Here is a 25,258-nt window from a genome sequence, read left to right as displayed (position 1 = left end):
GGAGCACGGGTTCAGCCTACTTTATTTAATTGCTATGTGAGAGAGAAAGTGACGGAGGAGTTGGCCTCGGGCCTATGTACCGCTGTCCATAGAGCACCCAGTAGCCTAACAGGCCTGGATCCTTTTACCTCAGGCTCCTGAGTAGCCAGGGTTGTAGACCAGAGCCACCAGCCCAGAACTGACTGGGAGCAATACCCATTAATGGGGAAGGTTAAGTCACTAGTCTGTGCAATGAAATGTCTGACAGTTTAACAGAATGTGGTGTGTTGTGAACTGACAAGATTTCATGTGCTTAAGCAGAAAAATGCCGCAGAACACTAGGAGTTAGAGATGACTCAGAGGTTAAGAGCACTTGTTCTTACAGAGATCCCAGGTTTGGATCCAAACACCCACATAATGATTCATAACTATCCATAACTCCAGAGGCTCTGATCACCAGACACACACTTGGTACACACACGTATGCAGGCAAAAAGTCAAAACACTCATGCCCATCAAATAAGTAAATATGAAAATTAGACAAATGTTTATCGTGGGTAATTGAGATGTTGCATAATGTGAACATGATAAACTTTAAAATGCTTTTTGTAAGATTCTGTTTGCAGTAACACAAGAAAGCATACCTCCCTGTGGGGAGACGGGGACAGCAGACAGGACAGGGTCTCTCTCACTAAGTCTGTACGTTGAAACTATATTATGTGCACATGCAAGTGTCACCAAGCTCAAAAGGAGAGAGTGGCTGAGTTAACTAGCTGACGGCTATTCCAAGAAAAACATGGGGTTCCATTTCTCCCCACCTGGGCTTTCCGGTTACTGATTTTCAATACCTTAAATCCTGCTGTTGAGCAACAACACCTTCCAGAGAACTAACGGTAGGTAGAGGACAGGCATGTTCCCCGGACATTTACAGTTCCACACACATATCCTCACGTCCACACAAGCCAGGAACCTGTCAATTGAATCTGCAGTGTCCTACTCTGAAAAGGGGGCCTGTCGTCTTGCTATATTTTCCTAGGGTTAATGTTGACAACACCCCTTTAAAGGGAAGAGCATGCCCCGGCATAGCATGAGGTCCATTAGAAGAAAAGCCAGGGTGGGGTGAAGCATTGGTCATTGACAGGATTGCCAGATGTTTGAGGAAACTGACCCCAAGTAAACAGCCATTGGATTAAGACACAGCCTCGAGTGTGGAAGGGGCTGGTTTCTAAGCAATAGACAATAAGGCAATGTCTTGCCGGGCATGGTGGCATGCCTTTAGTCACAGTACCCAGGAGGCAAAAGAAGGTGGACCTAGCAAGTTTCAGGCTAACCAGAGTTAGCCACATAATGAGACCCTTTCTCAAAGGGGGTGGGGAGATGGGGCTACCGTGGGCAGCAATGTCTTGGTCATGGAGCTGAAGGGACAAGGCTTGAACTCGAGTCTCAGCTTTGACTATTGTCAGCCCACAATGTCTCCACTCCTGTTTCTGGCCTATGGGACCTAGCAGGGTGGGACTGATTGAATCATCCCTGCTGCCTGCACTTGGTTTAGCAGCCAGCAAAGATTTCACCATCATAGGAAAGTGAGATGGCTGGTCACACACTGAAAGGCTCCCGAGGTCTTTTCCGTTCCAGTGTATCTGCGGAGGGAGCCATGACTCACTAGGCTTTCTATCCTGTCCGGTATTCTCAGACAGCGTTGGCAGGTGGAACCTTAACGGCATCAAACAGCCAGCTCTGAGATCACATTCTGTTTCCCACCTACACATCCGTCGGAAAGCCGAGCAAGCCTTGGCTTGCAAGCTTAAGAAGTTGAAACATTCCCACGTGTGAGTTCCAAGTTGCACATGCTTGTGTTACAAATGGATGCCGGGTAGTGCATTGGGCACAGACAGCAAAGAAAACAAGGACCATTCTATTTGAGACAAAAGTCTTCCTGTATTGCCTAGGCAGCCCTAAATTCCCAGGCTTGGGCCAGACTTGTGCCTCAGTCTCCTGAGTGGCCAGGACTATGGTGAATGCCACCAAACTACAGGTAGGAGTACTCTGAATTGAATCCAGGGCTTCACACATGCTAAGTGAATTCTGCCACTGGTCTGTGTCCCCTGCCAACAGGATCAGTTTAAGTAATGGTTCAGATGGCTCTTTTTGGTTGTTTTCAGTTTGAACCCTCTTGAGTGGAAGCAGATGTGTTAATCAAGGTACAACAGAAAAGAAGCCAAGAAATTACAGTTGGTGTCTCACATGCTTCAAGCAGTCCCTTATCTGTACCAAGATGAAGGCGTTACTGTTGCCAGTCAAAGAAGATGGAGAGGCTCCTGTTTGAGGGAGTGGTTGGGCGGAGGCTGGTGAAAGGTTATCTTTGTGCTATGGGGAGTGTCTTAGTCACTGTTCTATTGCTGGGAAGAGAAGCGATAACCAAGGCAACTCTTACAAAAGAAAACTTTTAGTTGGGGGCTTGGTTTCAGTTTAAGACTCAGCTTAGTCCGTCACCGTAGAAGCATTGCAGTGCCCGTCTCTCTGGAGCAGCCATGGAGCTACATCCGGACCTGCAGGCCCCGTGAGAGAAGGTGGACTGGCCCAGTGTGAGCTTTGGAAACCTCAAAGTCCGCCTGGAGTGACAAACTTCCTCCAACAAGGCTCTACCACCTAGTCATCTTCACTCTCTGGTGACCAAATATTCAAATATATGAGCCTATAGGCCATTCTTACTCAAACCACTGCAGGGAGGGTGGGGAAAATAATTTCTAATGTCCGTGTGGTTTTATAACTGGCTCAAGCATGGTCTGAAGGCGGCTTTGCTCCATGGCGCCATCAAAAGACTGCACGTGGCCGAGGCCCTGCTCTTAAGACACAGGGTGAGTTTTACCCATCTGCATTCCACTGAGAACAGGAGGCAGAAACCAGACAGGCAAGTGAACTCTGAGGCCACCTGCTTCTGCCATTTCACTGCGCCCCAAATGTTTGCCTCAATCACACAGGGCTTTCCTGGTCCCAGCCTGTTCAAGGCTCTTGCAATTCTTAAAGGGTGGGGAGAGAGAAAGACAAATAATTCAAGTGAAAAATATTAATCACAACTGGGTGTGGCGGTACTTGGGAGGCAGAGGCAGGCAGGTCTCTGAGTTCAAGGCCAGCCTGGGCTACAGAGCAAGTTCCAAAATAGCCAGAGCTACAGAGTGAGACTCTAAAAGATTAGTCCCAGTCCTGGGGACTGGCCACCCTCTCTCTGGCCATGTGGTCTTTGCTGCTTCTGTGGATATTCTGCTCTCCTCAGATTGGCTTCTTGACAACCTATAACCTGTGTTCTAGCAGAACACTTTGCTTTGGCTTAGCAGGGTCCAAACATTTTATGTGTGTGTGATTTGTTTTGTGTTTGCAAATTTTACTGGCATGTATTACGTGCCACTTGTGTGCAGACAGTACCATGGAAACCAGAAGATGGTACCAGAGCCCCTGGAACTGGAGTTGGTAGATGGTTGTGAGTGTAGGAATTGAACTTGGTTTTCTAGAACAGCAGGTGCTCCCAACCACTGAACCATCTCTCCAGCTCCAACTTCCCCTTTTTTTGTTTGTTTCTTTCTTTCTATGTTTTCCCCCTTATTTTTTCTTACTGTTTGAATCAGGCCCTCACACCTTCTAATCACACACTTCAGTTTTACATGGCTTTCAGCCCAGCCAACTGCCCCTCATTCTGAATCCCACCTCCAGATCAACATCAAGGACTCTCAACATGTGGCTTGTGACCCCATCACAGGGGTGGCTTAAGACCATCTTACAGATCAGATATTTACAGAAATATAGCAATAGAAGTACAGTTATGAGTATCAGTGAAAACCAGGCTGTGGGTGGGGGTCTGTATTAAAGGGTCTGGGCTTTAGGAAGGTGGAGACCCAGTGTTACAGACTGAGCTGATAGCGCCACGTTCACGGCCAGCACGACCCAATGTTTGGATATGGGAGCTTCCACGTGGGGCACATTGCAGTCAGCAAGGCTTCTCAGGAAGTCAAGGGCTTCCTGAGGGAGGGTGTGTCTACCTGAGCTCAAGGGAGAACACGGTAGCCTCCAAGTGAGCCAACTACTACAGTGTGCACGAGGGACCAAAGGCCCGAGTTGCCCAACTCCTGAGAACACCGAGGAAGATTCATCAGCTAACAGTGGTGGATTTGTGAGGAAAATGGCTGTTCCAATCCTGTGTGCCCATGACTCCCATGACGGAGAACAGAACACAGTCTAGAGAATTGTGTTAAGCTGTATGGAAGACTTGCATGCATAGTGAACAAAGACCAAGCATGCTGGTGCAGGCCTGTGATACACACACACACACACATACACACACACACACACACACACACACACACTATATTGGACCAGGTGGTGATGGCAAATGCCTTTAATCTCAACACTCAGAGGCAAGCAAATCTTTGAGTTCAAGGCCAACCTAGACTACAGAGTAAGTTTCAGGACAGCCAGGGCTACATAGAAAAATCGTATTTCAAACAAGCAAACAGAAAAATCAAACAACAAAATTGCAGCAACCCACCAGGTACACAGTTGTTAGCCACAATTTAGTAGTTCTTAACCCCCTTTCTGGTTTGTGACCCTTGTTTACTAAAAGCATTGTCAGTTGTCATAAATTCGACAACTCTGTCGTTTTGCAGACTAGGATGGGAAAACATTCAGACCACACATCTTTTTAGTAGTGAAATATAGGCCTCTCCAATACTCCAGGTACCACAGCCCCCTTTAGCCCATGGACTCTCTAATCCACTTGGTCACCAGAATCCTGGGTGGGAGATGAGGACAAAATTCAGGCTACTAACCCCTACTGAGGCACATCACTTGGTAGGACCCCCCCCTTCTGTTTTCCTACAGAATTCTATAATTACTAATGACGATCAGCCAACACTCAAAACAACTGACTCTGTCATGCATTGTCAACTAGACCACTGGAAGTGTCACTTGGTGGAGATCTTCCTGGTTGTGGACAACTCATAGGAAACACCAAGGCTTTCCTGAAGTGACTCAGTGGCACCCCACCTCAGCCCATCTCAGCCCTGCATGCCCCACAGTGTCAGCCATGACACCTTAGCATGCCTTCCTGTCCTCATCTGGAACCCAAGATGAAAGGACATAGTCCTGGCACTAGGGAGGCACAGGCAGGCAGAGCTCTGCGTTCAAGGCCAGCCTCTTCTACAGAAAGAGTTCTAGGACAGCCAGGGCTACATAAGACAGAAAAAGCCCATCTTGAAGACAGGTTTAATCCAGCGTAGCCTGCAACACTGCCCTCCAGAGTGTGGATCTGCTCATGCTGTGGCTTTCTGGATGCTACAGAGCCATATCAACTGCGTGTCACTGGCCAGGGAACAGATCCAGATTCAAAACTCAGAGCCCAGTTTCCACAGAGTGTGAGGCGTTTTCACACCTTCCTAACATCGAAACCTTGAGGTGAGCCTGTTCTCAACAGTTTCAGAGGGGGAAGTAAGGACAACAGTCAGCTCAACCTCCAAGTTCCAGTGTCTAAGGAGACAAGAGCACTGGGGTAGATGTCACAGGACCTCTTCTCACTGCTGAGGAGGCAAGTACTTCAGATGCTGCCAGGCCTCTTGCATGCTGGGATACATCCTTTCAAACAAGAGCAGGGTGGGGCCAGAGATGGCTCAGTGGGTTAAACAGCTTGCCTGATGACTGAGTTTGCACCTCAGGACCCACGTGGTGCAGGAAAAGAACTAACTCCCACAGGTTGTTCTGTGACTCAGGAATGAAAACACACACACACACACACACACACTGGAATTTTTTAAGAAAATTAAATAGAAGGGTGTTTGATGCAGAGTCTTTACCTAGTATGTCCTTTAGTGTCTATGAGAACAAGGTGATGTCTCTGACCTGATGAAGCCCACAGGACTTGGGGACATTTTGTTTTACTGTGACAGTTGGCATTTCTGGTCCACTCAGCCTTTCTGATAAAGCATCAGAGAATGAGGGGTGGACAATCAGAAATCTGAGCTGGTGGCATGGCCTACCAAGTAAAGATACTTTACCACCAAGCCTGAAAACCTGAGTTCTATCTCAGGGTCTCACACACACACACACACACACACACACACACACACTGAGAGATAAAAGTAAATGAATATAATTAAAAAAAACAAAACAGCAATGCTTTAAAAAAGGAATTTATCGGGTTCTGGAGGTCCCTGGCCCCTGTTGTAGGTCCTGTGAGGGGCTTCCAGTCTACAGCCTGGAGTGGAGTCCATGAAGGTCACTGATCCTAGTCCTGAGGGCTCCATGACTTCACCCTCCAAAGCACCTCCTCACACCATCACCATGCAGGGAAGAACTTCCATGCGAATTCCAGGGCTGCTTAGACGTTCACTCCATCCATTGGTGGTTCCTGCCATGGAAAAAACTCCACGTGATGTATGACTCAGTAAGTCTTTTGAAAGATAAATGAACCTTACTTGAATACAACTGTTTGCTGCCTTCAGGCATGGCTCTGTTATTTATTTTTCAAAGTAGACGGTACACCTCCACAGAATCTGCTTTTGGGAAGGGGGTGGTGAATGCCACAGCTCATGAAGGCTGGCCTGCCAATCCAATTTAACTTAGGCTGAACGGCCGTTCTAGCATGAGAGCTAAAGTCACTCACTGACCTCGAGCTTGGGTGGTAAAATAATAGTGTCTCGCTGAGCCGGTGTCGGGTGAGCTGGGGCTGCCTCTCTAAGGACGTCTGGAGGCCGGGTCGGCACAACCCACAGCAGCTTCACCTGGGTTTTCCCACCCCCATGCCGCCTCTCGCTTGGCTTCAGGGAGACTTGAATTCTAGATTACAAAGGGGAGACAAGGAGGCTGCACTGGGCCAGTTTGAAACCAGTTTGAAACAGGTCAGGTCCCATTTAAGAGCAATTAAAAAGAAACAAAGGAAAAAAAATCAGGCCAGAAATAACCAATTTAATAATTATTGTAAGCCTAGCTCCTAATCACACTTCAGTTTATCATATATAAATAATTCATTATCAGTTATAAATAATGCATAATCATGTATAAATGATGATTATGAGGCTAGCTCATCAGTTAAGAAGACACACTGCTCTTCTAAAGGACCGGAGCCTGCTCCCAGCAGCCACACCTCTCAGCGGCTTGTAATGCTACCTCCCGAAGCCCCATCGCCCTCTTCTGGCCTGCGAGAACAACTGCACATGTGCATAGACACACGTAAATTAAAGAGTAAAAATATAATCTTTTAAAAGGAAAATGGACTGGAGAGATGGCTCAGTGGTTAAGAGCACTGACTGCTCTTCCAAAGGTCCCAAGTTCAATTCTCAGCTACTGCTTGGTGACTCACAACCATCTGTAATGGGATCTGATGCCCTCTTCTGGTCTGTCTGAAGACAGCTACAGTGTACTTATATAAAATAATAAATATATTTTATATAAGTAATAAGTATAATATTACTTATATAAAATAATAAATATAAATTTAAAAAAATGCATTGGTGTTGGGGGAACTCCAGCTGTTCTTGTAGAGAACCTGAGCTCAGTTCCCAGTGAACACTGCATGTCTCACAGCTGTTTGTAACTCCAGTTACAGGGCCTCCAGTTCTCCAGGGCACAAGGCATGCATGCGGTGCACATACACAGACAGACATACACAAGGCCAGTATGCATATGTGCATACATATACAAAAAAAGTGGGGTGGGGTTAGCCTGGTCAATTTTGTGAGTTCCAGAATAGCTAGGGCTACATAGACAGACAATATCTCAGAGGGAAAAAGAAAAGAACATGTCTTGAAAGAAGGCGGGTACCTTTGGGTGGAGGACCCCCTGAGAGGAGAGAATTGGGGTGGGGGAGGGTAGCAGTGGACAAATCTGAGCAACGTACAGTGACATGCAGGCATTGAAAGGCCGTAGGAAATGGCATGCAAAAGTAAGACCTTCATCTATGCACCCCAGAAAGCAGAGTGAGGAGGATCATGAGTTCAAGGCCAGCCTGACCTACATAACGGATCCTTGTCTTAGGGAAAGACAAGCTGGGGCTGGAGACCTAACTCCTGCATTTAAAACATGACATTGTGTTCCTGTGGTCCTAGCACTTGGGGGTGGGGGCTGGAGCATCCAAGGTTCAAAGTCATCCTGTATGAGAGTTCAAGGTCAGGCCAAATTGCATAGCACCCTGTCTCAAAGGAACAGGAAGGCGATGTGTATCTAATTTAGTCTGGTTTATTTCCTTAACAAAATATGGCATGCCCAGTAATTGGTGAATAATAGAGATCACTTCTCAGGGTTGGAGACCAAAATAAAGTAAGGACTGCTCTCTCCTCAAGATGGTGCCTTGCTAGTGCTCTCACACCAAAGGGTCAGGCGGTCTCAACCGGCTCCCTTCAACCCTCTGCCCTTATAGCAGTCACTCCCAATAGGCCCCCACTTCTTACAGGCACCAAGATGGGAGAATACATCCAAAGCATAACAGTGTTCACTGTAGGGAACTGGGAAAGTACAGAAAAGACAGAAACCATCCAGGCTTGATTCCCAGTGCAGAAATGTAACAGCTGTCTGTAACCCCAGACTTGGAGCACCTGACACCCTCTTCTGGCTTGCTTACAGCACCTAAACTCACCAAGTGTACATACACCCCCGTATACACACATGCACAAACTGTAATAAAAATAGGAGAAGAAGAAGAAGAAGAAGAAGAAGAAGAAGAAGAAGAAGAAGAAGAAGAAGAAGAAGAAGAAGAAGAAGAAGAAAGCTTGTTCCTCCCAGAATTTCACAGCAGGTTTGTGAATTATTAGTGATCTAGCTCCTGCAAACAAAACAAAACAGCAGAATCAGGCAGTGTTAGATCCACACACTGTGAGGTATAAGTATCTGCTGCTCATGGAAGCACTGGCTGCTTTCTCTAGGCCGGTGCTCACTTCTAGAAGGGGTACAGACAATAGCACAGGGGAATTCGGGCAAAGCAGAAAACCAACGCTGAGCCTGGAGAGACTCTAGTGTGTGTCAGTCAGGGAGTGGGAGAAGGGGGAGGGAAGGGCAAAATGGGAAGGGCGGGGGAGGGGGAGAGGTGTTTGAAATAAGTTATCCACAACCACACTACACCCACACTGTAGCTCCATAGTGGCTGATAGAAAAGAGCGGGAAGAAGTGGCTCAGTGAGTCTAAAGCTCTTGGCCCCAAGCTCGCCCACTGACCCAGACACTCTTCAGTTCTCCTCTCTGTCTCTCAGCTTTGTCTTCTGCCTTTTAAAAATTCGTATTCTGAGAAGGCTCTCTTTTTTCTTATGTTTCAATCATCTCCCCTAAAATATTCTAATGAAATGTTTTCATTTCCAAGAGTTCTTCTGTTTTCCTGGCTTTTGAAAGCCAGATCTCTGTGGATCTCTTGATGGCGCTAATTAGAGGCCATTGTTTCCCTCTGTCCCTGAATAATATTCATTTCTCTGTTCACCTTGCTCATTGTCTTTTGTGCTGATGGCCCTGTGGATGATCCTTGCCTAGTGCTACACAGTTTTTTAAACTAGAAGATGAGATGCCTTAGGGTGCATGGAGGGAAACTGGCCAGGCTTCTGAGAACCTTGAAGCGTCAGCATACAGAGGACCTAAATTTGGGGCATCCCACATTCTTGATGTCCCAACTTCCCTCCCCCAGAGGTTTTCTTCAATTTTTTAAAAAGAGAAAAGTACCATTGTGTTTTATTGTTCGCCCTGAAGATAAGCACCTGGCTGAAGCCACCTTTGCCTGTCCCCGCTGTGCCATATCCATTTATAGACTGAGAAAGCTAGGCTGAGTCCATGACAGAGTTCAAACTGGCCTAAGAACTGAGAACGTCCAGGCAAGCCCAGGCAAGACAATTGCTAATAGAAAAACCCCAGCCCCACCATTCATGCCCAGGTAATGGAGGCCTGAGACAAGGACAATGGGCCAGCAGCAGTTTCCAGACTTCCTCAGCTACTTCCTCAGCCAGTTCCCAGGTCTCCCCAGCAACTTTCCAGTAGAGATGGACCCAACAGATTAAGACGAGGTCACCTACCCTGGAATTCCCTAATGTGTTTCACATCAGGTCTGCAGCTCACGTGGTGTCTCTGTCTTGATCATGGGAGCCCCCAGGGCGCTGGACTTCCGCAGAATAAAACGCTCAGTGTTTACATGCTATTTGAGTCTGGGGTGTCATTCTTGGGTGAGTCATGGACCCTTACAGACCACCCCAGTGGGCTGGACACCCACTTGGGACTAGAAGCTCTGAATCAGCCATCCCAGTTCTACAGTTAACAGATAGACCGGCTACCTCAGGATGTCCGGATTAGTCCTTCTCACTCTATTCCAAAGCAGTCGCGAGGGTTATACAGCCAAAGACAAACTCATGTGACACAGAGCTCATATGTTCTTGGGCACGTATGTGCATATGAGGTCAACTGTGAGTGTCATGGTACAAGCTCTGTCCACCTTGCTTTTCTTCCTCTCCTCCTCCTCCTTCTTGGCAGGGTCTCACTGTGTGGGCATGGTTAACCTGGCCTGGAACCCACTACACAGCCCAGGCTGGTCTTAAGCTCAGAGCTCTACCTGCATCTGCCTCCAGAGGACTGAGATAAAAGTTGTATGCTGTCATGTTCCCTGTCTTTGCTTTTCTGAGACAAAAATCTCCCAGTCAGCGTTTCCTAATTAGGCCAGTCTGGCTGGTAGAGACTCAGGAATTCTCCTGTGTCTGCCTCTCCCCACTAGGATTACAGTCAGGTACCGCCACACCTCCGTTTTGTTTTTAGTTTTGTTTTCCTTCCAGATAGGGTCTCTCAGTGTAGCCTTGGCCATCCTGGAACTCGATCTGCAGACCAGGCTGGCCTTGAACTCAGAGATTCACTTACCTCTGCCTCCCAAGTGCTGGGATTAAAGGCCTGCACCACCATGACAGCCAGCATTCCCTGCTTTTTAACATGGCTCTGGAGAGGGAATTCAAGTTCACATGATTACATGGTAAGGAACTTATCAACTGAGCCATCTCCCCAGCCCCATTACCAGTCTCATCTAGGAGGGGGGGTCACTTCAATATTTTCTGCTATTGAGCTGTTCTTAATCTTTATCCTCCAAAGCAACAACCAGACCCCTCCATGATGCTGAGTGTGACTGACATTTTTATATATGAAGCAGTTATGATCTGTATGTCATGCTTGTGCAGGGTCCTCGTGATCTCCGGGAGGTCCCTGTTTTAGTGTAATAGTGCCCAGCAAGTACAAGTCTGGCTTTCTTGGCACAGAGCATCAGGCTTGCAAGTACCTGCCACTAAAAATCACTGCGGTCCTAAGCTGGCCACCACCCTTTCCCCACTCCCCCTTCCTCCCTTCCCCTTCTTTTCTCTCTCTCTCCCCCTTCCCTTCCCACTCCCCCCCCCCCCAATTGCTGCTGCAAAGCCTCTATTGTGTTGGGATCAGGGCCGCAGCTCTTTAGTTCTTAAGCACCACCTCAGCTTTCCATTGAGTGATTGTCAGAGCCCTTCTCTTTGCTTTTTAATATTGTACAAGGTCACTCAGGTTAGAACTCTGAGTTTGTAGCCATTCTCCAGTTGGGGGTGGGGTTGGGGCTTAAAACCTTGATCCCTTGAGAAAAAACAATAAGAATCACCCCAGCTACCTTTCAGAGTTGGCCAGTGTCTGGTCATGCAAGGAAAGGCTTGAGTTGTTTATTATAGAGCAAAATGACGCAGAAGCGAGCTTCTGTTGATTTCTATTGTGCAGTGTATCTCACCGTGTGCAAGATGTTGGCAGGCAGAAAGAAACAAGAGGAACGGTCCCAACCAGAAGGTATCATACTTGAAGAATACATGTGTTAATAATACGTGTTTTGCTAAAGACAAGACATACCAAGACTTTAAAGAATGCTTGAGGTTCTTGCAGAGGACCTGGGTTCTAGTCCCATCACCCACAAGGGGGCTCGAGAGTATTTATAACCTCAGTTCTGGGGATCTGATGTCTCCTTAGGACCTCCAAGGGCATACTAGACACACATGTGGTATACAACATACATGCCGGCAAAACACATACGCACAAAATAAATTTTAATTAAAAAAAAAGAAAGAACGTGCTCCCAACACTTATGTCTTCGAGAAATTGCTTCCTAATCTGTAGGAAAAGACTTTGCACTCGTAGGTACTAAATCTCTGTTGTGCTTTTTTAAAAATTTTCTATTTGTTTTGTTTGAGAATTCACCATGTAACCCAGGCTGACCTTAAGCTCAGCAGTTCTGCCCCAGCGTCAAGAGTGCCAGGGCTATCCCAAAAGTGGCTGTTCTAGCCCAGTCAGTAAAATGCTTACAGATGGTACTTTACTGAAGCCCGAAAGGGAAATTCAGGCTGACACCATTGGCTGACACCATCCCTGGATCTTGACCTATAAAACTTCCAGATGACATTTGTTGTTTTATGAGCTACCATTGAGGGGTATTTTGTAACAGTAATATATAATTAATACAGTCAGTCATGCCAAACAAGATGCAAGCAATTAGCATACATTTCAAAATAAAAGCTACCGACTTTGAATTCTTTTTACTTTCTTACTCATATGGGGTCTGTGTGTGTGTGTGTATGTGTGTGTGTGTGTGTGTGTGTGTGTGTATTCGTGTGTGGTGTGTTCATTGGAAGAGTGGGTACCATGGTATATGTGTGTAGGTCAGAGACAACTTGCAACTTTCAGAATCAATTTTATCCCTTGGGTTCAGGATGTTGAACTAAAGTAGTCAAGTTTGGTGGCAAGTACCTTTTCCCGAAGAGTCGTCTCACCAGCCACAGAATTCATCCCTCCCTCTTCCTGTCTCTTTTTCCTTCCTTTCTTGTGTGCACAGGCCCACATGACATGGCGCAGGGGTGGAGGTCAGGTCTCTCCTGTGACCTCCTGTCACCAACGATGGAACTCAAGAAGTCAGTTCTGTTATCAACCGACCAAACCCTCCAAAACTCCCACGGACTGAAACACCAACCTTTGAGCACACAGTTGCATGTGTAGCTGAAGACAGCAGTGTCTGGCATCAATGTGAGAAGAGGCTTTTGGCCCAGGGAGGGCATGTTTTCCCAATGTAGGGGAATGCCAAGGCAATGGGGTGGAGAGAGGGATTAGGAGGGAGTGCAGCTTTGTGAAGACAAGTGGAGGGGGAGGGGGATGGAGGGGGAATGGGAGGGGGCGGGGGAAAGTGATCACATCTCAAATGTAAATGCATAGTATCTAATAAAAAATGAGAACAACAAAAAAAGTCAGTTTTGTGTGCTGACCTCTACCCACTGGCCCTCTCTGTCAGATTTTTTTTTTTTTAACCTTGCGACACATGCTTACTTGGGGTTTACGGCACTCACCACTCTCCTCTGTGGAGGCGCACCCCCACGATCCTGTCATTCGTGGTCGCATAGACTGTAACTGGTCGTTGCTCAAGGACCCCCAGGAGCAGGACAAATTTGAGAGCACGGGCTGAGCACTTAGCTACTAAGCAACAGAAACTACACCTAAAAACAAAGTCAAGAATTTGAAATCCAACCATGAGCACCTTTCCATCTTGCAGTTCCTACCAGCGAACCTCGGTTTCTCCGGGTCCTTTTCAGCCACCAGCTCCCAAGCCCTGAACTCTCCCTAAGCCCCTCTGTGCTTCCGGTGACCTTGGATTCTTCAGGCAGCAGACGAGCTCCCTCTGCTGGCCTTCCAATGAAGCACACCACCCAAACTGACAGGGCCCGCCCCTAGAAAGAGAGGACGCTCGCACAGTTAATTTAATGGGATGTTGTTTTCTTACACATGCAGCAGCTGAAAGTATGGTACCCACAAAGGAAAAGACAGCCACTTGTGCACGGTTTTGCTCAGTCACGGACATTTTGTCATTCCTTGTCATGCTTCTCCAGATGTAGATAGAGTGCAAACATTTGGTTATTATTAGATATTCTGATTTTAATAAGAAGTCTCATTGCCTAGTTTAATCTCCTGGAAAGCCTCAGAGAAGAGGCTGTGAGGTTTGTTAGATTTTGCGTGAGAGCTAGAACACCAGAGTTGGCTCGCCTCTCCTGTTTGCTCCTGTCGGAACCCCCGGAACATGATTTCAGGTTCCAAGTCCCAATTTGTTCACCCTTTCATCTAGAATCCCCACAGTTTCATCATGGCCGCCTTTCCCCTTTCTTTGGTGGCACACACAGCGAGACAACCACAGGAAGCACTATGGGTGACAACAGATGTTCACACGAGGGGCTTTAGACAAAGAGCGCTCAATGGACACCAATATAGTTAATGCACTGTGTTCTTAAGTCTCTACGGAGAATAAATGAAAGAGAAACCCATACTGAATAACATTTTAAAGAAAAATGTATTTATTTTATGTGTATGAGTACGCTGTAACTGTTTTCAGACACACCAGAAGAGGGCATCAGATCCCATTACAGGTGGTTGTGAGCCACCATGTGGTTGCTGGGAATTGAACTCAGGGCCTCTGGAAGGGCAGTCAGTGCTCTAACCACTGAGCCATCTCTCCAGCCCTCAGAAACCCATACTAACCACTTTGAATATCTTGAATACCTATACAATAAATTAGCAACAGACTTGGACCAAGCGGAAATGTCCCAATAGCTCCATTTCTCTTCTCGGGGACGCTTGCTATGTCTGCTTACAGAAGCCAGGCTACCTCCCTCCACTTAGCCACCAGGCCCTGGGCAATGAGAAACAGCAGAATCCATTTGTTTCATGCCTTTGATTGTAAGTTTTCACCTGGATGGCTTTTAGTGACATCGGGTAGCAACATCGAGTTACATTGCTAAGCAACGGGCCAGGCCTAGGCTCCTCCAGTGGGAGTGGGTGGGGCTCCTGATTCTCAGAGAAATGTCACTGCACCAAGAGAGGCTCTTTCCTCCACTTGGCTCAGCAGGTACCTCCTCCAACCATCACTGAACTGAGGGAGGCCAGGAGTCCTTTAAGCCCTAAGTGCTGCGAACCACAAATAGTCTTTTAGGAACCATTTCTCTCCCCCAGGCCAAAGCCAGCTTGTTTATGAAATAGCTGTTACGCTGGTGGTGGAGGAGGAGATGGGTAATGTCACGCCGATGAGTTTCCTCCCCAGCAACCCCAGCTCACGAGAGAGCCTCGCTGGGAAAAGGAAGCTAGGAGGATGGAGGAGGCTCTGGGTTTTTGAAATGCAGCTTCCTCTCCAGGACCTGGGAGAGCCCGAAGGCACCTCCGTGTGTGTCCCGGCTGCGACCCGCCTTCCCTCCACTCACCACAACCTGGCAGAATTCTTAAAGACCAGACACTTAAAGCCAGGGTGGGGGGCACTTGGCCCCCACACAATAACTCCCCTTCCCTCCTAACCCTCTGGGCGTGAACTCAACAGTGATCTGAGCTTCTTCTAGAGTGGCCAAGCCACAAGTCACTTCCTAGCCCATGAGTGTTACCCGTGTTTCCCAGCAGATGTGACCCAGGACCAAAAAGCAGACTGGACACATCCTTAGAATTGTCCCTACTCTGGTCTATTCCAATTAACAAATTTCTGAGGTAAGCACTGAGACCTCGGAAGCCTGTGAGATCGTGGAAGCCTGTGAGACCGTGGAAGCCTGTGAGATCGTGGAAGCCTGTGAGACCGAGGAAGCCTGTGAGACCGTGGAAAAGTTACTTTCTGGCTTGCTCAGCAGTCAGGACTAGGATGACCCTCCCACACCAACCATTAATCAAGAGGATGGCCTCACAGACTTCCCTATAGGCCAATCGAATGGAAGGCATTTTCTCAGTTCAGATTCCCTCTCCCTAGATGACCCTAGTGTGTATCACAATGACAGAAAGCTAACCAGCACAGGAAGTTAGTGGTGGACCTTTTAGTGGGGCTGGTTTAATTTGAGAACTAAGTCCTGGGTGGGTGTCCTTGAAGGGGATGTCGGCACCCTAACTCCTCCTCTTCCTCCCCTTGCTTCCGGGCCACGGTGAATGGGCATCTTCTTCGGCCAGGCACCAGAACCGTAAGCTAGGCACGAACTAAAACCTCCACGGGTGTGAACCAGACTCACCCTGCCCGCTTTGTAATGTGTGCTTTCTGGTGTTTTCTCACAGCCGTGGGAAACACACCGCGCATCAAATGTTCGGCTTCTCCCCTCCCCTTGGCGAAGCCTCACCCAGACTCTGTCGCGGACTCCTGTACTTACACGTGTGGCTGCCTTCTCCGTTCTCTCTCAGTTCTGTTTGGAATTGAACACACGACACTCTAGTCCTGAGCCACATCTCCTGTCTCTTATGAGAGGTCTTTCTCATACAACCACAGAAAGGTTTGCCTCCTTCTCTGCCTAACACACAAGCCGCTAGGGAGAGGGTTGTGTGAGCCTGCTATTGCAATCCACAGTGTGTGTGTGCACGAACTTAAAAAGAGAAAGTTCCACAAATTGAGGGTGGAGCTTAGTAGTGGGGGACTTGCCTAGCATGCTTGAGGCCCTGGGTTTGAGCTCCAGCTTCGAAAACCAAAATCAAAAACAAAATGCACAGCTTTAGCGTCTGCAGCTAGAATGCAGTGGAAGGCGATTCCTTACAGAGACTTTATCAATAACTGCAGAACACAGCAAGAAAAGGCCCGCGGTGCTGTGCAGGGCGCGGATCATCACAAATGTAAACACTGCGCACAGTAGGGACCGAAATGCCTGTCACTTTGTCACTCACTGATGTTGGATGTGGGGAGCACTCTTCACCCCTTCCATGTCTTGGGTGTAATTGGACATGCCATGGACATTCCTATTCAATGTAACACGCGTGTATCTTTAACATTGTGGTTGTATTTTGTCATAATTGGTTTATTGTGTAAATCCTGTTACCTTGTTTTACACATCTTTGTTTGCTTGGGTATTTATTGGCTTGTTTGACCTGGGCTTTCTCTATGTGGTTCTGGCAGTCCTGGAGTTGCTCTGTAGACCCGTCTCACAGAGATTCACCTGCCTCCGCTTCCTGCGTGCTGGGATTAAAGGCGTGTGCTACAATACCTGGTTATTTTACAAATATTTTTATTCATGTATTTATTCCATAGTCAAGTAAATCATAACGTAAAGCCGCAGCATTATTAGGGAGAATTATTACTGGCACAGCTGTGCAATGGTGACAGGATTTCTTTTCCAGAAATGAACAAACACATTTCCCTAAGGTCTGGGAGGGGCAAACGAGCCTCTAAAACAAACAGAGGCAGACTGCAAATAATTTTTTTTTTTAAGATTGATTGATTGATTGATTGATTGATTATGTAAGTACACTGTGGCTGCCTTCAGACACACCAGAAGAGGGCATCGGATTTCATTACAGATGATTGCAAGCCACCATGTGGTTGCTGAGATTTGAACCTGGGTCCTCTGGAAGAGCAGCCAGTGCTCTTACCCGCTGAGCCATCTCTCCAGCCCGCAAATAATTTCTATTATCATTTTTCTACAAGGTGGGGCAATTCCCCAGGTATCTAACTCAAGCCTTCATTTCACCCGCTTGTCTTCCTTTCTCAATCACACGCCCAAAAAGGCTTCTGAGCTTCCTGCTTAGACACCCTGGGCACTGCGGGCCATAATCAACTTTTTCCAGATCTCCAGGGAGAGCATGCGCAGGAGCGCAGCTCAGCGGTGGTTCGGTGTCATTTCCTTAAACAATAGCTTTAACTGTCAAACAATCTGACTTCTCACTGGCCATCTGCACGCCATAAACAAATCAAAACAGTGTATTTTTTGTTTCCTTTGTTTGCAAATGTTAAGTAGGCTGTCCAAGTGGAAAAATTATGAAACATGAGAACTCAAAGGGTTTGGCCACAAAGTGAGCCAGTCCTCCACAGGCAAACGCATCTGTTTTGGGACTGCGAGGCCCTGTAGAGGGCGATCAGGCAGGACATGGTCCCTCCCACTGTCAGAGCCCTGGTGGTCCCGTAGAGCCTTTGGTCGGGAAGGCCTCACCATCAGCCTTCTGGAAGAGTTTCTGCGGCTCTGGAACGTTGTTCTTCGCAGCATGATCATATGCTGTCACACCGGAGGTCAGTGTGGTCTGTGTGGCAAGTGTGATAGGCGGTGGCCCTGTGGAAACCGGCTTCAAGCCGGCGGAGTCTAGGCTGCAGAGAACCAGCTCTAGCCAGCTTTGGATCCCTGAGCTCGGGACCGGACCGGGTGGGGGGAGGGGATGGGGCGGGGTGGGATGGGGTGGGGTGGGGGTGGGGTGGGGAGGGGGTAGGTGGGTGGGGAGGGGGTGGGGGGTGAGAGCCAGTCGTTTTGTCTCCTATCTGTAATCCCAGCACTTGACAGATTAAGGCAGGGGGATTGCTGCAAGTTCAGGTCCAGCCAGTATTTTAGTGTGAGATTCTGTCTCGGAAACCTAAAGCTGTGGAAACCACGGGCAGGGAGCAGTCAGCCCGGAGAACATGCGGAACTGGCTGCAGCCGGCGACATCCGCCCCGATCCCAGATGTGGGACCTCAGGGTCTAATGTTCGCCCCTCAGGGCATTTGTCTTGCCCTGATCTCCTTGTCCACGCAACTTGATACTGACTAGAGTCATGGGGAGAGGAACCTCAGCTGAGAGACCGCCTCGATCAGGTTGCCTATAACGTGTCTGTAGACCGTTTTCTGGACTAATTAGCTGTGGCCTGCGCCACCCCTGGGCCGGTGGTCCTAAGGTAGGGAAGACAGCAGACGGACAATCCAGGACTGATGAGCCAGCGAGCAGCCGGCCTTGACCCCACTTCAGTTCCTGCCTCCAGATTCCTGCCCTGCCTCCCCTTCCCATGGGCCATTTTGGGCCTTGTAAGTCAGGTTAACCCTTTCCTCCTCAGGTTGGTGTTTGTCCCATTGTTTTACCACAGTAATCAAACTGACAACCTGCTCCTCCTATCTCTGTGCCTCATTCCTTCCGGGTGGAACAGGAATTTTTGCTCTGTAAATCTGTGAGAAAAGCGTATGATTGCAGGGTGCTCAAGGGGAAGGCAGGGGCATCTCTGTGAGTTCAAGGCCAGCCTGGTCTACAGAACAAGTTTCAGGAAGCAAAGGCTACATAGAGAAACCCCATCTTGAAGAAACCAAAAAAAAAAGAAAAAAAAGAAAAAAAGCTTTGTTTATTTATTTATTTATTTATTTATTTATTTATTTATTTATTTATTTATTATATATAAGTACACTGTGGCTGTCTTCAGACACACCAGAAGAGGGCATCAGATCCCATTACAGATGGTTGTGAGCCACCATGTAGTTGCTGGGAATTGAACTCGGGACCTCTGGAAGAGCAGCCAGCGCTCTAACCACTGACCCATCTCTCGGACCCTGATGTACAATTTCATGTAGAGACTTGCCCATAAGAAACACTGGATTTTTCTACCCTGGCTTCTGGCCACATACGCTTTACAGCGTGTCCCCCCCCCCCCCCCCCATTTGTATGCTTCCTTTACTGAGCACTGGAAATCTGATCTTAAGTTACACGGCGCAGTTTTATGTGAACTGTCACAGAGGACGGGAGGATTTCTGGGAGTCATTTGATCAGTCGTGCAAATGACTGGAAACAATGGAACTGGGTTCCACTAAACCCAAAGAAGAGCCATGTCGGGGTGGCTTGTGGCTCCAGGGACTCGGGCGCCCCCTTCTGGCCTCTGAGGGCATCTACCCACAGTGAACTCACACTCATACTGATAGAGGAAAATCATGTAAGCTAAACACAAACAAAATGTACCCCAACTCAGCTGCCCTTTATTTGGATTCTAGAAATGTCTGTATCTACTTGGTGCCACCCACTCCCAGATGGAGAATGTGACTCTGTCAGAGAGGAAATCAAAGTAAAAAGATACGGTAATTACTAATGACAGAAATAATGCTCTTTCTTTCGTAAAACGAACACAAACATTGGCCTAGGAAGGACCGTCGCAACATTCTTGGCTTTTCTAGAAAAGCTGGAAGAGCTGATGCTATTGGGCCTCGCTGTCCTCAGGGCGCTGTCCCTTGGCGCTGGGTCGGCATGCTCTTCTCCCAGGCCACCAGTCCTCCACTGTACCCGGAGCAGCTGAGTTTGGAGCCAATCCAGACGGCAGGTGGCAGGCTTCCCTGGCCTCAGGACAGAACTTTCCAGTGCTTTCAAGTGACAGCTGTCCATCTCTGTGGACATTGGAGAGAACTGTATAGAGAAAATTAGTTCATCTGCTAAAATAGCCTGTTTTAATTGAAGTTGAAGAAGCCCCCAGCTTAGTCATTAAAATCCGGCATAGTGTAGTGGAAGGCCAGCTCAGCAAAGCTCCGACGAGGTGGGGGGCAGCGAGGAGGGGACAAGGACCGTGTCAGGGCAGGGGTGAGGGAGGGCAAAGGTGGAGGCGGGGCGGGGGGTGGGGGACTGAAAAGGATGAGGGAGTCCTCTAGTGACCACCGATATTTCCCGGTCCTTTTAAGATGAATTGGGTTTGGAGAGGGGTAGCCACTAAAGAGATAAAACGTTCACTCAGAGGCAAAATGGTCAGGGAGCAAGGAAAATGTTCTGAAAAATGGTGTGTGCGTGTGTGTCTGATGGTGCATGGGGGTCGCTGAGGGGATGGGAGGCTGGGCTCCCAGAAGCAGACCCTTTTCTCAGGCTACCAAAAACCAGCAAGGGACTGAGTAACGTGTCATTCTAACAAGGCGCGGTGCTATAGTGACGGACTGGGTTTTTAAAAAAGCTTCTTGGGACCTAGAAGTGGGGCCAAAGTCAGTCATCTTTACGTTTTTCCCCCTTTTTTATTAATTTATTTATTTTATAAAATATTATTATAGCTCACAAAATTTGTTGCATAATAATATATAATGAATACACAGTTTTATTCTTTTTCTTTTCCTTTCTAAGAAGGACTGACACTTCCATATTTTGGCTTTCCTTCTTTTTGAGCCTCATAAGGTCTATCTTTATTTTATAATTATGGAAAATTCTGAATCATAATCCCCCTCCACCTACCAAGTCATCTTTCAGCTTCCACGGTTACCAGCGTAAAGCCAGTTGGCTCTGGCTTTCCATCCTGATGGAAAATGACTCTCAGAGAAAATATCCTGTGAGAGACTGACCCCCCAAAACATCTCTGAGACCTCAAGTTTACTTTGTATAGTGTGTTTCTATCAGGAAACAGATGTGTTTTATGTTTTCTTTCCTTTTAAAATAGATTTAATAATTTAATGTACATGGGTACTTTTCTGCATGGCATCGGCACACCAGAAGGGCTTTGGAGCTGCGACGTGGGTGCTGGGAATTGAACTCAGGACCCCTAGAACAACCAGTGCTTTTTAACTATGGAGCCATCTCTCCAACTCCTGCCTCAAGTTTCTTTTTTCTTTCATTTTTCCCACACACCCAAGTTGTCTTTTCCAATTCTCTAGTTCTTTAGTAATCGTATGGAGGTCAGGGAATGAATCTTCCCTTGGGAGTTGCTGTAATTCAATATCTGAATGTTGCCTGGATTCTTTTTTTTTTTAGGTGACTCCATAAGTTGTCTGGAATTCTGGGCTTGCTGCCCAATCAAGTTTACCAGGAAGAACAGGCTTCCCTGCTGTAGACCCCTAGTATTCTAAGTTATTTAAATCGAAGCAAGTGCTTCTTACATCTTTTAAATGACACATCATTGAACACGTGATGTGAAAAAAGATGAAAGCTTATAACTCAGTGTTGTTTTTGACTTGTGTTAACTTGTAAGCCTTCAAATCCAGTGCCTCTTAGGAATTTGTTTCTTTCCTTCCCGAGACTGGGTTCCTCACCATGTAGCCCTGGCTGTCCTGGAACTCACTGTGTACACCAGGCTTGGCCTTGAACTCACAAAGATCTGCTTGCCTCTGCCTCCCCAGTACCACACACCACACACACACACCACAGAGCCTCGGTGAGCCTGAACTGTAAGATCCGGCGCAGCGTGTTTTTGTTGGGCAGTGACTGCTGCGGTGACAGTCTTTAGACTGTTGCTAGGGACTGGGTGAGGAATGGCTGTCTCCCGGTCACTATGCTTGTTAACCCCTCTCAACAGTGCAGACTGGCCTCATGGGGCCAAGGCCAGGCCTGAGTTGCTCAGTGCCCTGCAAAGCACAGCTGCAGTACCCCCCAAACATCGTTAAAAGCAAGCAGAGCAGACGAATGTTTAAAGCCAAGAAAACGTGTAGAACACCAACTGCCCCTGAGTTCAAATCCCAGCAACCACATGGTGGCTCACAACCATCTGTAAAAATGGGATCTGACGCCCTCTTCTGGTGTGTCTGAAGACAGCTACAGCGTACTCATATACATAAAACAAACTTTAAGAAAAGAAAGTGTTTTGCAAGTTTTTGAAGAGAGAGGTGAAATGTTTGAGTTCAAGAGTCAAAAGTCAAAACTGGATAAAGGTCAAGCCAGTGTTGGCCAAAGCAGGTTCACATGTTCATAGTCCAGGGCAGGGAGGAGGGTGGTGTTGAGAGATTTGAAGAGGCATTTGACAGACCAGATCAGTACTGGCTGAATATAAAAATAAAATTGAATCATCAAATACTGAACATTTCAAACTGTATCTTGTATGTTTTAATTTGTAGATAACATCTCCAGGATTTTAGGATGTAGATCGCTGGAACAGTACTTGCGCAACAGGCACAAAACTTTTAAGTCTGATCTCTTGAGAGCCATAAACCTGGCATAGTGGCGCCAGCTTGTAATCCCAACACTTGATAAGAGGGAAAGGCAGAAGAATCAGAAACTCCATGTCATTCTTGACTGTGGTTTGAGGGAAGCCTGTGATACTTGAGATCCTGCCTCAAAAAAAAAAAAAAAAAAAAAAAAAAAAAAAAAAAAAAAAAAGACAAAACAAAAACAAAAACAAAAACCAAACAAAAAAAACAAGCTAAATAAAAACATCTAATAATGCATCTTTATTATATTCATTGAAGTTACTATTATAGGGTCTGCAGAAATGGCTCAGTGGGTAAGAAAACTGCTGCGTGCAAACTTGAGGGCCTGAGTTTGAATATGCAGTACCCATATAAAAAGCTAGGGGTGGGGGCTGGAGAGACAGCTCAGCGGTTAAGAGCACTGACTGCTCTTCCAGAGGTTCTGAGTTCAATTTCCTGCTACCACATGGTGGCTCACAACCATCTGTAATGGAATCCAATGCAAAAATGGAAAAAATGAAAACACACACACACACACACACACACACATGCCTCTTCTGGTGTGTCTGAAGAAAGCTACAATGTATATGTAAAATAAATAATTCTTTAAAAAAAAAAAGCTAAGTGTGACTACAGCCATACTCCCATCTCTGTGAGGGACAGGGATGCTACCAGAGTTTGCTCCAGATTCAGGGAGAGACCCTGTCTCAAGGGATTAGGTGGAGTGACAGCTGCTTTCCTCTGCACATTGATGTGAGGGACCAGGAGTCAGGCAGATGCCCTGATAACTAAGGTGGTAAATTTCTAAGATGGCCTACTTCCCTCTCACCCTCCTGACCGGAGGTGAAAGCCTGAGTGCTTAAACAAAGGCCTTCTGGGCTTTTCTGACAATGAGGCCTCTGCTGAAGAACTGGCCCAGCAAGTCCAAAGCTGAGTCAGAACCCAGTCACACAACAGTCCACAATCAGCCATCCTTTCTTCAAGCTGACCAACCCTCAGGTAGGGGAGGAAGACCCTTCAGAGACTAAAAACACCAGCCCTGGAGAGGAGACCAGAGTTTTGGTTTTTCCAAGGCCCCCTTTGCGTGTCTGCTGTGTGTAAAGCTTCCTCACTCACAAGTCTCTCCTCCTGCTCTGTCTGCTCCAGGCTCTGCTGGGCTCGAGATTTCTCCACTATCACTTATCACATTATAGGTTTCTTCTGCCTTTTCATCCTTTAACTGGCAGAGAAAATGTGTGTGTGTACGGAAGTTTATATATACCCACACATACACATACATACACCATACTAAATATACACACACACAGAAGAAGTTCAGAGGAAATGGGAAATTTAAAGAAAAACATCTCTTCTTCCAGAGATAACACTGGAAACCCCTGGTCAAGTCACAGGAAGAGTGAGAGAGAGACACAGCAGCTTTTTAATTTTATTCCTTAGGTGGGATTCTTTGAAGAGAGTACACTAATTAACAATTAGCAATTAAGAGCCTTGAGTGGGAATGTGGAAGGAGCGTTAGCAGCCAGGGTAAGTGCCTTCGAGTGGCCGCGGAAAGACCACACAACAGGGTTGGACTCGGCAGCTCCCAGAAGTTTGTACTACTTAGGCTGTTGTTACACAGCGAGGAGCTAGGTGCAGGGGTGGGTGTTGAAGGATACTTCTTCCGACACAACCCGAAAGAGCTACTTGCAGATCCTTGAGCAGGAGCTATTTACCTAAGAAGAAAATGCTTGGAACATAAAAAGCAAGTCAAATGTCACAAACCAATCTGGGGAAATGTCACTGTGTAAGAATAAGGGAGTGACAGGTAGGGTTGGGCGTGGTGCCCGATAATGCATCAGGTTGTTATATAACAACACAAGCTCACCCTGCGCCTTCTCTGCACTTTACAGCTCCTAGGATGCGCAGAACACACGGAGAAACAAAAAGCGGGAGGAGGGTGGGATGCAGGCAGATTCTCCAGGCAAAACCATAGCCAGGAAGAACAGTCCGGCCAGACAGCGGTCGCCAGCTCCTATAATCCAAACATCTGGCAGTCTGACCCGGCAGTGGCGGGAGGATCTTCGAGAGTTTGAGGCCAGCCTTGTCTGGTCTACAGAGTGAGGTCCAGGACAGCTAGGGTGACGCAGAGAAACCTGAAAAAGGAGCCGGGGAGGGAACGAGGAGGTAGGGACTGCCAGCGGATTATCTTTTCTCGGCAGCCTGGGATGCGGTCTGCCTGCTTGTCTGGTCTAGACTCCCCACTCGCTCTGTGATGCAGCCCAGGATGCAGTTGAGAGGCCGTGACTGACAAGTTTCAGTTTTTGAGGCATGACCCAACATAATGAAACTTTTTATGGGTTTCCTTTATCCCAGAAGCTTTTGAATGAAAAGGTTCAGTGAACAGCGGGGCGTCGTTATTATTTTCGAGATTTTAAGCCAATATGCACGCTCTGGGGACTCCGTCAGAGTCTGGGGTCTCCTGCTAGAGTACTGACTGCTCTTGACTGGCGACCACCTCTCCCAGCTCTGAGCAGTGGCCTTTAATCCGAACGTAGACCCTGAAATCTCACCGCTGCGTTGCATGTGCTCCCCCGTCTTCTACATATGATTTCTTAAAATCCGGGGTTTGTAAAACTCTTGGGCTAGTGAGACAGCTCCGTACGTCTGAAGGAGAGCATCACCATCTACCCACAAGCTGTCGTACCTCCACAACGTGCCACACCATGTGCACACTC

At 47.4% G+C, this 25,258-nt stretch overlaps 1 long non-coding RNA gene across 1 annotated transcript; it reads right to left on the bottom strand.

Annotated features, from left to right (window-relative positions):
- Positions 1-6,172: 6,172 nt before the first annotated feature.
- On the bottom strand, positions 6,173-13,572 carry LOC308420955. Its single transcript, XR_013975043.1, has 3 exons — positions 13,313-13,572; positions 10,839-10,913; positions 6,173-6,373 (listed from the first exon to the last, which is right to left on the bottom strand). It is a non-coding gene; the product is annotated as an uncharacterized lncRNA (long non-coding RNA).
- Between the last annotated feature and the right edge of the window lie 11,686 nt (positions 13,573-25,258).

Source organism: Micromys minutus, assembly GCF_963924665.1.
Source record: "Micromys minutus genome assembly, chromosome: 5".
NCBI lineage: Eukaryota > Metazoa > Chordata > Mammalia > Rodentia > Muridae > Micromys > Micromys minutus.
Note: the sequence above shows the minus strand (reverse complement) of the source record. Positions and strands in the feature narration are given on the sequence as shown.